Below are 12145 nucleotides of genomic sequence, written 5' to 3'. Positions count from 1 at the left end.
CAGTTTTCCCAACACCATTTGTTGAAGAGACTGTTTTTTTCCCATTGTATATTCAACAAGGGGCTACTTTAAATTAAAACTCTCATGTTGGGATTTTTTTGGACAGTACAGAAGTACATATATCTAAGTTCCAGAGCTTTGTACAGCAGCTTCAAAATCTCAAGAGAAATCTTTGTTTTCAAAACATACGCTATGTTTACCCAGAGGTGGGGTTTTTTGCTATCTACCTCTGTTGGTTGCGTGTTCTTCCAATTCACACTTTTTCCTAGGGAAGTAGTCTTTTTTTTTGTTTTGTTTTTAATGTTTATTTATTTTGAGAGACAGAGAGAGGGAGGGGCAGGGAGAGAGGGAGAGAGAATCCCAAGCAGGCTCTGTGCTGTCAGCACGGAGCCTGATGTGGGGCTTGAACTCACGAACTGTGAGATCATGACCTGAGCCAAAATCAAGAGTTAGACGATTAACTGACTGGGCCATCCAGGCACCCCCATAGGAGAGTAGTCTTTTCTAAGATCTGATTTTGTACAAGATGGATTTCTTATCTTTCACTGGCCCAAGGGTAAGTCATCGTCCTCAAGTCCTGCACTTAAGCTCTAGAGCAGTGTTTCTCAAACTTTAATGTTGTGTTGGAGGTCCTCAAGATCACTCACAGGTTTCATAATTTGCTAGAGCTCATTATGGCAAAAGGATCCAAAGCAAAATCAGCAAATGGAAAAACTACATTGGGTAAAGTTAGGAGAAACCAGGTACAAGCTTCTAGTATCTTCTGGTGAAGTCATCCTCTGCAGCAGCAAATTATGAGAGCAAGTGAAATATTGTCCACCAGGGAGTTTGTTAGATACCCAGGGTTTTTTGAGGACTTGTCAAGTAGGCACCTTCTGCTTGGCAGGCAACTACATTGCAGACCCACAGAAGGAAAGCAGGTATTCAGCATAAACCGTATTGCTTGTGTAAACAGTTTAGGCCCAGTGAGCCACTCTTATCAGGTAGGGTGGTGGGAACCTTCCCCACATTTGTTTCCAGATGCCTGCCAAGGGCCAACTTTGGAAGGTCAGCAATCCTTTTAAAGGAAAAGCAGTCAGGCCTGCTAGGTTCACTTTTTTCTGTGTAAATATACAAATGAAGCACCTAAGGATTTTGTTTCAATGAAGAGTCAGATTCAGTAGGTATAGGAGGGCCCAACATTCTGCATTTCTAACAGCATTCAGGTAGTACACGTGTCGGTAGTTCACAGATACACTTCAATAGCCAGGTAGTTGCTCTGAAGGCTAGAAGTCCTTCTTTTCATTTGTATTTTTATCCTAAACAACAAGTTTTTATTTTGAATAGTAGGATTTTTTTTTTTTTTTTTTTTTTTTTTTTTGCTGGGGGTTAAATTCCTTGTGCTGACCAAAAGTAGTTATTTCTGGAGTAATTTTATCAAACTTGAGTAAAGAGAAAATTTATACATCAGTATTACCACAAATTTCTGTCGTTGGGAAGATGGAAAAAGTGATAGTTGCAATAACTTGTAGAAAAGAGTGCAGGGTCTGGAATGTTGGTGGTATTAATTGTACAGTGTGCTACAGTCTCTTAGCCACAACTTTGAAAAGCCAAAATTTCTCAAAGTGAAAACTATTTTCATTTTCATGAATAACTTGACCTGAGGAAACCTAACCTGACCTAAACTCATTTGACAACAAAACCTGACCAGAATTTGTATTATCTCAGCGTGTCTGCTCACATCTTTCACCTAAAAAATACTACCGTGGGGGAGTAGGCAGTGTTGCCTCTGACCTTTCGGGGGATAGTGCATCTCTGGTAAATACTACATTTTAAAATAAAAATACTTGAATTCCTGACTCTATCTGACCCCAGGTTTTCAAGTGAAACATTGTGGTCCTTTAGTGGAAATATGGAAAACAGATGTCTCAAAAGCATTATCAGAATGCATAAATAAATATAAAAAGAATTAGCAGTTAGTAGACCATATTCAAACCTCCTGTTCATGCAAGATGTAACCAAAGAGATACAGTATAGTGGTTTCATTTATAGTAGGTCAAAGCTTTGAAAGGTTAATTCAAAGAGACTTTGTAAATTTGCTTTTAGATTTTGATTATTGGTATTATGTAGTTTTTTATGAATGTTCAAGTGCAATGTAGGGAAGAATAACAAGTAGAAAACTTGTAATTAGAGGACTTGTTTACACTTATACACATTAATTATGTATTTTATTTTTGCCTGATTAAAATGATCAGTTTTTAAACTTTTTTTTTTTTAAGTTTACGTATTTATTTTGAGAGAGAGAGAGTGTATGTGGGCAGAGAGAGAATCCAAAGCAGGCTCCTCACGGTCACCGCAGAACCTGATGTGGGACTTGAACTCATGAACCGTGAGATCATGACCTGAGCCGAAATCAGGAGTCTGACACTTTTTTTTTTTTAATGTTTTTATTAATTTATTTTTGAGACAGAGACAAAGCATGAGCAGGGGAGGGACAGAGAGAGAGGGAGACACAGAATCCGAAGCAGGCTCCAGGCTCTGAGCTAACAGCACAGAGCCCGACGTGGGGCTTGAACCCACAAGTGGTGAGATCATGACCTGAGCTGAAGTCAGACGCTCAACTGACTGAGCCACCCAGGCACCCCAGGAGTCTGACACTTAACCAACTGAGCCACCAAGGCCCCCTAAAATGATCATTCATCAATGTTGATGAAAAGGTTAATTTTTCATGTGTTTCTTTTCATGCATGGGACTCCAGATTAGCCAGTATGGTTTTGTTTTCATAATTTTAGGTGAGTTGTGTCTTGTTTGGTGTATAGAAATGATTTTACTTAACCATAAAAACATAATGCTAAATATGGCAATATCTGCAAATCACTGATTCAGAACTTAGTAGTATATGAAAACAGGAGTCTGTTGGGAGATAGTCTATATAAGAGATGCTTAAGATACATACACTTAAGATATTTGGTAACTACCTGGGTATAACTTCCTAGTTAAGACTATTACTGTTTCCTGAAAAAGGAAATTTTGGGAAGTTTTTTGTTTTTTCTTTTTTGATGTTTAAATTAATTTTATTATTGGACATAATGAATTTGAGGTAGACAGACCACCAGAGACTGAGCTATGGTGCTCTATTTGAAGATGAAATCTAGAATTGAAAATTTGGGGCATTGTTTACTTAAAAAATGAAAACTGAGCACTGGGTGTTGTATGGAAACCAATTTGACAATAAATTTCATATTAAGTAAAAAAAAAAAAAAATGAAACTGAGTTTGTTATAGTTAGGGAGACGATGAAAAGAGAAACCAGAGGGCAAAGGATACAACTTTAGGTCATGTTAAAGGATATGAAGCAGGAGGAAGAATACAGACAAAGGGACACACAAGGAACAGTGAGAAATAGTTATGAAGGAGGGCCAAGACAGTATAATTATAGAAACCAAGCGACAGAGGTAGATTTGGCTATCATATTGGCTAGTACTGTAATGGAAAAGTCAAGGAGTTTGAAGAGCTGAGAAAAAGCCCTTGCATTAGGGCAAGTAGTAAACTTGAGAACAACTTTTAGTGGAACACTGACCTAGATTGATGATGTTTAGGAGATGATGAGGTAAGAATAAATTAACTTGAAGTTCAGAGATATGTTAAAAGAAAAGAAGTTATGTTACTTCAAAAATGGAAGAGTGGCAGAAACATGTTTTGTTTTGTTTTGTTTGAAGATAGGTTAAAAGAGTTAGTGAAAGAGATGAATGAGAAATAGTAACTAATGGTAGAAATACTAGAATGAGATAAAATGGAGAATCAGGAATACAAATGGAAATGTTAGGTAATAACACTGCAATAGATTTCTAACCCACACTAAAATGTCCTGCAGCCAAAGTGAATTTTTACCCTTTTGCTCCTTTATCAGTTTCTGAGAGTGAAGAAGCCCTTCATTACATTCAGAGAAGCCACCTGTCAGACAATTGCTCTGAACTATAAATAGTCATGTTTTGTAGAGAAAAATAGAAACATGAAAGTAGCCGTACTAGCAAAATGTACAACTAACTTCTAAATAATTCTAACAGGCTGGGTGTATATCACAATTAATTGTCTACGCCTTAGGCCCCAGCTGTTCTATTCTTTTACAGGCTTATTTATATAGTGAATTGTTTCAAAGACAAACAGGATCTTTCTCATATAATAAAAGATTTCCTCATTAGGGTACTGTGGAAATCTAATAATTTTACAAATATCTTTGTAAATATAATAAATTAAGACATAGAAATTACAGTACAACATCCAGTGATTGTATTTTTAATATAGTTACTGCTTTTAGTTTTACTATCTGAGAAAATGCTCTATTGCAGACAGTATTTTTCATATTTTTCTGACAAAAAAATGACATTAAAATAAATGTCAGGACAGAAATCTTTGAATGACAGCCACTTCTGTAGACTGGTGAATGTCTTCTGTGCATGGTATATACTTGTGTATACTTTGTACTTGTGCACAAAGTAAAGTGCTTTGGGAATATGGTTACAGTTCTCTTCCACACATACCTCATTACTGTGTTATAAACCCAAGTATTCCACTGATGTGGGATTTTATTGTGAGGAAGGGAAAGAGATGAACTCTAAGAAAGCACATCATACTTTTTTTTTTTTCTTTTCCCTGTCAAGCAGCCTTTCTCCTTTTTCTTTTTTTTTCTTTTTTTTTTTTTTTTTTTTTTTTTTTACCTCAAACACCTGAATCATCTTTACGGGAAAATCTTTATAAATTCACAAATCATTTACCATGTAAAAATAGATAATGATGGAATGATTAGAGGACTATTAGGGAAGGTAAATAGTTAGGCTTTAGATGTTTATCCAACTATCGCATCCCAGAGCGTGATTTCTAACACTGCCATGAATATAAATACAGTGTTTGGAAGTGTGGGGAGAAGAGCAGAGGAGAACCAGGAAGGTGATTTTTCTGAAGGGAGAGAACAGGCTTGAATATCTACCTTCTTCTTTGTTTTTGTATTCCTAGGCACTGTCATTTAAAACATTTGTATTTGACAAATTTGGGCAAAAAAGATAGTTACCTTGTCAATTGTATTAAATAGATTCTTACAGATTCCTCTTCAGAGCAATAGCAAGATATTTTGGTTACGTTAAAGGGAATAACTTCCTTTTTTTTTTTTTTTTTTTTCTGGTCCTCAGAGTTGTAAAATAGCTATGTTTTAAAGCAACATGATCTTCTTTATTTGTTCCTCTTTTACAAGCATCTGTACTATAGCTGTTGCTACAGTTAATCATAAGATAGTATTACCTTGTAAATTCTTGCATTTTAATATTCACAGTTCTGACATGAGGACTTCTTTTGTTATAAATGGCAGATTGTGAAAAATCAAGGTAACAAATTCCTGTTTACTGTTAATGGAGAATAAATGTAGTCTGTGATATCTGATAATATAACAAATCTGTTTTTGTTTTTATTTTTATTTTTATTTTTATTTTTTAACTTTGTTAAATTATACTGAGAGAGAATAGATACATTACGTGTGTATTGCTCAGTGAATTTTCACAGATTGACACACTTGTGAAACTAGTACATAGATCAAGAAACAGAGCTTGGTATATTTTAAAGTTTTTATGAATTTTTTTCTGAACAGTATATTCAGTAGTTTTTTCAAAGTGGTTACTAGTGTGTCAACCATTGTTCTAGGTATTCGGATGACACAGTGGTGAACTAAAGCAGACTTAGAGTGTGGGGAGATAAGTATCAGTCAGATAAATAAATGTGTAATTACAAACTGCTACGTATACTGAACAGACATTATCCTATAAAAGGCAGTATAATGACTGTAGAGTGATTGTATGTATACTGTGGAATAAGGGTAGACATTAGATTGCTTAGGTTCAAATTCTTTTTTTTTTTTTTTTTTTAAACGTTTTTATTTTTGAGACAGAAACAGAGCATGAACAGGGGAGGGTCAGAGAGAGAGGGAGACACAGAATCGGAAGCAGGCTCCAGGCTCTGAGCTGTCAGCACAGAGCCCGACGCGGGGCTCGAACTCACGAACCGCGAGATCATGACCTGAGCCAAAGTCGGACGCTTAACTGACTGAGCCACCCAGGCACCCCAGGTTCAAATTCTATTGTCAGTTCTGGTATTTATGTAACTTGAGGCAACTACTGTCTCTTTAAGACTCATTTCTTACCGTGAAGATGTTATAATAGTAACCTACCTTATCTGATTGGAGTGGACATTAAAAGAGATTATTCATGTAAAAATATTAGTATGATATTGCATGTTCTCTATATGTGTTAGTAATTTGTTTTGTCTGGGGGGGTGTTGTTTGTTTCATATTGTAACATTCTTATTTGAAAATGATACAGAAGCATATTTCATAAAGTAGCTTTTTATCTCTTAGAGTTCAGATCAAATAATCCAAAAGTATCAGAATCGAGTCACATAACATTCTGGCAGTCTTTCTAGCATGTTGTAGTGTGTATAAGGATCATTGGGATACCTCTTGTAAATGCACATTACTGTGGGTCCCTTTCTAGGCATACTTGGCTCTGGAATCAGTGTTTCCTATAATAACTCATGTATTTCTTAGAACACAAGTTTGAAAACCATTGGCCTGTAAGTCTCTTTTGTATGCAGGCCAAATAGCCAGTTATTTTGCTTCATCATTTTCACATACAACATTATGAGGTATTTTTTGTTGTTGTTGCTTGTTTTTGGTGCATACACTTATTACTACAAATGGTAAAAAAATTATTCCCTAAATCTGCACTTGCTCTAGGATTTTCTAGGTTACCCACTTGAGAAACCTGGATTTATTCTTAGCTCCTTCCTCTGCCTTTCCTCCTGTCTCTAATCCTCTACCTTTCTGACCATCTGATTCATTACTGATGAAGTTTCTTGCATGGAAGAAATTGTAACCTCTGTTTATACTTGCCTTTCTCCTTCCTACAGTCTGTTTCCCAAAGTTGTCTTTCTAAAACACAGAGCTGATATGCCATCTACTTGCATAAGTGTTTTTCTTAGTAAATACCCTTTGTCCAAAGGTATCTAAGTTTCTTAGTATATTTCAACAGGCCATTGTAATGCATCTTCACTTTCCCTTATTCTTCCCGATCATCTTGTATTCTGGGAGTATAGAATTTCTTGTTGTTCCTTGAGGAAAATAGCACTTCTTCATGTTTCCATGTTGTTACATACTACTTTAAAAAATTTTTTTTAATGTTTTTATTTATTTTTGAGACAGAGCATGAGCAGGGGAGGGGCAGAGAGAGAGGGAGACACAAAATCTGAAGCAGGCTCCAGGCTCTGAGCTGTCAGCACAGAGCCTGACACGGGGCTCGAACTCACAGACTGTGGGATCATGACCTGAGCTGAAGTCAGATGCCCAACTGACTGAGCCACCCAGGCACCCCTCACATACTACTTTTTGCCATCCGTCTGCCTTTTTCAGTCTTTCTTTCAACCAGTGTTTATTGAAAACCCACCATGTGTCTGGGATTGTGTCAGAGGCCAGGGTTGCATGTGTGAAAAAGATAGGTTTCCTGTCCTCACTTGTCTCACCGTCTAGTGAAGTCTGTCAGGCACCCTTCTTTTGTTCCCATAATATTTATTACCAACCTCTGTGTTATATTACTTTACCAACCTCTGTGTTATATTACTTTATTTTCTCATTTAATTTTGGTCTCTAGGGCTGAGACCATATCTTATGTTTATTAATATTCCTCACCCAGCAGTTGGCACAGTATATGGCATATAGTGATCACTGAAATGTACAATTGAATGAAACTTAGAAATCTACATACAGAACTACTTCCAGGATAGGCCAAAGCTATGCTTTATGGAATACATTTATATTTTTAATTATGTAAGTAATAAAATGGCTAAATGTAATCTAAAGGAGAAGCCTGTGCTCCTGCTATATTATTCCCATTATATAATCTTAATATTAGAATTTTTTTTCTTTGGGAACTTTTGGAAGAATAGTCTATTATTTAAAGTTTAACTTAAAAATAATTTAAGCGATTTATATTAATTTTATTTATAATTTATTCAAAGTGATTTGAAATAAAGCCTGTAGAATATATAATTCTAATTATTAAGATTATATATTCATATATCTCTTAATAGAAGTTCTGTTCAAATGAATCATTTGACACTTTCTAGCCGACTTTTTCATGTTCTATACCTTAATCAATCCTGGCCTATATCTTACAGTTATAACATGCTTGTAGTAAATCAATTAAACATGTAAGAAACCAACAAAAACATGGTTTTTGTTCCTAAAATTATAAACCAATCACATCAGTGAACTGGTAGATGTCACATATTTAATTTATCAAGTCAATGGTAGAAATGATAACCTTCAACAAGAACCTCCCTTCTCCTTCAATAATATATAAATATTTTCCCCTTGAAATCATTCAAAATGAGCAATTCTTTTTGGAATTATAGAAAGGAAGATGTATTTTTGAATAAATAGGAAGAGAAAAGTGTGAGGTGAGGTAACTTGACAATCCAGAATTGAAGTGGAGGGAAAGAGATCTGAATCCCTGGGCCATTGGGAAGACCATCTCAGAATGTTACAGCAGAAGCCACCTTTGCTTTTCCTGCCATCATGATACAAGTAGGACACCGGAACAAGAACCCAGCAAAACTATTCTACTCTCTTGGAAAGAGAAACAGAGGACAGATCTAGTTGTAAGGAAATCCTATTAACAATAGTTGAAGTTTACAATTACAGTAATCATATCATTTATGATATAACATAGGATCCTTTACAGAGTGAAAGGAGGTGGTATTGATAATTATAGTAGAACTAATAGGTGTAAATTGGAAGCCAGACAGATCAGATATAGATAGGCTGCCGTAACTGCTGCGATAGTGGTATGAAGAATGTGTCATGGGAACATAAAGAAGGGAGCTTTAGGTTAGGGAAAACCTTTATACATCTGAGCCAGGCTTTGAGAGGGAGAAGGATTTTTCCCCAAGTTGGGTAGACAAAGGCCAGGCCAGGCTAAAGAAACCTAGTGTCATCTTGCTGACCACTGTAGCCCTGCCTCTGTCCAAATCATTCCCTTTCAAGAGGTGCTTCGTGTCTATCATACTTCTAAAATAGCCCTAAGTGAAAACTTTCAGTTTTTAGTATGATAAACTTGACAGTTAAGATTATAATTAAACTGACTTATTGGCAGTAGTAATTGATAGATTTTCCTTGCACATCTCTACTACAGTTTTTATATTCAAAATATGTCAGTGATTAAGAGATTATTATCTGCTACAGAGAGGAAATATGATTGTTTTCAGTATGTGAAAGACAGTAGTACTTGTTTTGCATTCCATACGGTTATACCAGAACAAATGATGAAAGTTCAGAAGGGGCATATTTTGTCATTGGTATAAGAAAAGGTATCCAAAGGTTAAACAGGCTCTTTTGGGAAGTTCTGAGTTCTTCTGCAGTACAGGTAAAAGGAAGGTCCTTTTCCCAGGATGCTGTTAGCAGAATATATCCTTTCCCTACTAAATTCTATCTCTTTGATATTAATAATTGTTAGAGTTACAGGAAATGTTAGAGAACTTGAAGCAGTTCTTCCTCAACTTTTGGACCTGTGGGTAGGGGTGAGAAGATATACTCCCAGTGTCTTGCCTAGTGGAGGGGGACAGACTTGCCCTTGGCTTTTGCAAAGGTAATACCAACTATACTAATTCCCATTATTTTTAATCATTATGTCTGCTTTCAATAATCATAGATAATAATAAAGATATTAAGTACATAAAAGATTCATATAGTCATGTTTAATTTTGTTATATTAAATTCTTATGCACCTAACTTTTCTAGCTAGTTGCTTATTAGCATTTTTCATGTGTATTCACAAATAAATCACAGAGAGTATTGTTTTACTCTGCTCCCACTTCTAATTCCTGTTTGATATTTTCTTTTTTATAATTTTTTTTAATGTTTATTTATTTCTGAGACAGAGAGAGATAGAGCATGAGTGGGGGAGGGACAGAGAGAGAGGGAGACACAGAATCAAAAGCAGGCTCCAGGCTCTGAGCTGTCAGCACAGAGCCCGACGTGGGGCTCGAACTCACAAACCGTGAGATCATGACCTGAGCTGATGTCGGTTGCTCAACCGATTGAGCCACCCAGGCGCCCCATTTGATATTTTCAAGAAGGCAAATAAAATAAGTTTCCACTTTAAAAATGAGCAAATCTTGGATCATAAAATTAATGCTCTAAAACATAAAACAAAAGTTCGTTAATTTAGACACGCTAATGTGCAAGTTAAACATTTGCTTGGGCTAACTGCATAATTTTCGTATGACCCATAAAAATTGTTTTTACTGAAAAAATAGTAACTTTCAGTTATAGTTGCTGTTTCTTAAGTGTTTGTTATGGGCTAGACACTGCTAAGCACCTCACTTCTTGTAACAATGCTTTCAAGGTAGGTAATTAGTATTTTCACTATACATAGGAAAAAATGGATGCCCATGAGATTAAGTAATTTAGCCTACATGGTTTGTAGGTGAATAAACTGGAGTTGAATATAGTTCTTTTTTATTCCATAGTTGTTCTTTACAATACTCCCAAATAGCTGGATGCCAGTAGTTTTTGGTCATTAATTTACTGTGCATTTGAACCTAAATTTATTTAAAATTTTTAAATTTAAGTTTATTTATTTATTTTTAAGTTTATTTGTTTTTGAGAGAGAGAGAGAGAGAGTGTGAGCTGAAGAGGGGTAGAGAGAGAGGGAGACACAGAATCTGAAGCAGGCTCTAGGCTCTGAGCTGTCAGCACAGAGCCTGACGCGGGGCTTGAACCCACGGACCGTGAGATCATGACCTGAGCCAAAGTTGGACGCTTAACCAACTGAGCCACGCAGGCGCCCCTATTTAAATTTTTTTAGTGTTTATTTTTTTGAGAGGGAGAGAGAGTGTGAGCGGGGGGTGGGGGGGGGTGGGGGTGGAGGGGCAGAGAGAGAGAGGGAGACACAGAATCCCAAGCAGGCTCCAGGCTCTCAGCTGTCAGCGCAGAGCCCCACGTGGGGCTGAAACCCACCAACCACAAGATCGTGATCTGAGCAAGTCAACACTTAACCAGCTGAGCCACCCAGGTGCCCCAAACCTAAATTAAAAATCAGTTTTATGTTGTGTATTTACTGACAGGTAAAGATATATGTATATAAAGTTTATTGCAGCATGTTTCAAAGTAAATATTGAAAACATTTAAAAATAAATGCATGTTTATTCACACATAAATACATATACGTTTGTGCACGTACACACATGTGTACCTGTATGGAGAATTGAACTGGAAGGGAATGATTGTGTATATACATGTCGGTAGATATATAGATATAGGTAAAAGATTTGATTATTGTTTTTCTGTATATATGTATCTCTATGCATATGGGTTTATATAATACTAAATTGCTGGATACTTAGAGTTGAATGCAGTCATTTCATTACCTCCAGAGAGATTTGTCAGGAACACTCATAAGACTTACCAGTTACACAATAAGAGGAAAAGAGCCACTGTAATTCTACAAATTTTTTTTTTTTTTTTTTTTTTTTTTTTTTTTTTAATGTTTTGCTTCCTTGCTTTTGAATGGTTTGTCATCATAGTCAGCTAGCCACATTTTTTTCCCCCTTACGCTGCTGTGGGTTTCCTAAACATCAAGGCTTCTGGGAATATACTAGTAAATTATCTCATTTGTTCTTTATACTTCTCACATAGCACTGTTATCAGTAGGTAGTTTTGGAGAAGTTAAATTGGAAACATTAAGTGGGAGTAGGAATAAATAAAAAGAGGTAAACTCCTTAAATTTCTTTTTGCTTCTTCTCCATCTTCCCCAATCCCCAATAAAGCAACACATTGATCTCAGCTTGCTCATTATTCTTTCTAGTGTTAAGTTCTGACTATCTAGCACAGGAGTTGCCAAATTACGGCACCAAATTATGTGAGCCAAGTTCGCTTTATTGAAATAAACATTCATTCATTCATGTATTTTCTACAATTGCTTTCTTGGTACAACAGCAGAGTTGAGTAGTTGCAGCAGAGACTTTATGGCCTGCAAAGTTTAAAATACTGTCTGGATCTTTACAGAAAAAGTTTGCAGATTCCTGATCTGGCAGGTAAGGAAGAAACCAGGGATTTCTCATTTAATCTC

At 36.0% G+C, this 12145-nt stretch overlaps 1 protein-coding gene across 8 annotated transcripts in view; it reads left to right on the top strand.

The window, feature by feature from the left end:
- Positions 1-12145, top strand: part of RICTOR (RPTOR independent companion of MTOR complex 2) — a 122834-nt gene that overhangs the window by 24596 nt on the left and 86093 nt on the right. The window contains exons 1-2 of one of the 8 annotated variants that reach the window (XM_078445093.2): positions 8153-9661; positions 12013-12110. The exons of 6 other annotated variants lie outside the window; for them this stretch is intronic. The gene's annotated coding sequence lies outside the window, so the exon portion shown is untranslated. Of the gene's footprint in view, positions 1-8152; positions 9662-10951; positions 12111-12145 lie in introns of those variants that run through there. One more of the 8 variants, XM_060637618.3, reaches the window with a different exon arrangement.

Source organism: Panthera onca, chromosome A1 (assembly GCF_046562875.1).
Source record: "Panthera onca isolate mPanOnc1 chromosome A1, mPanOnc1 haplotype 2, whole genome shotgun sequence".
In the NCBI taxonomy this organism is placed as follows: domain Eukaryota; kingdom Metazoa; phylum Chordata; class Mammalia; order Carnivora; family Felidae; genus Panthera; species Panthera onca.
This window is presented reverse-complemented; position numbering and strand designations above follow the sequence as displayed.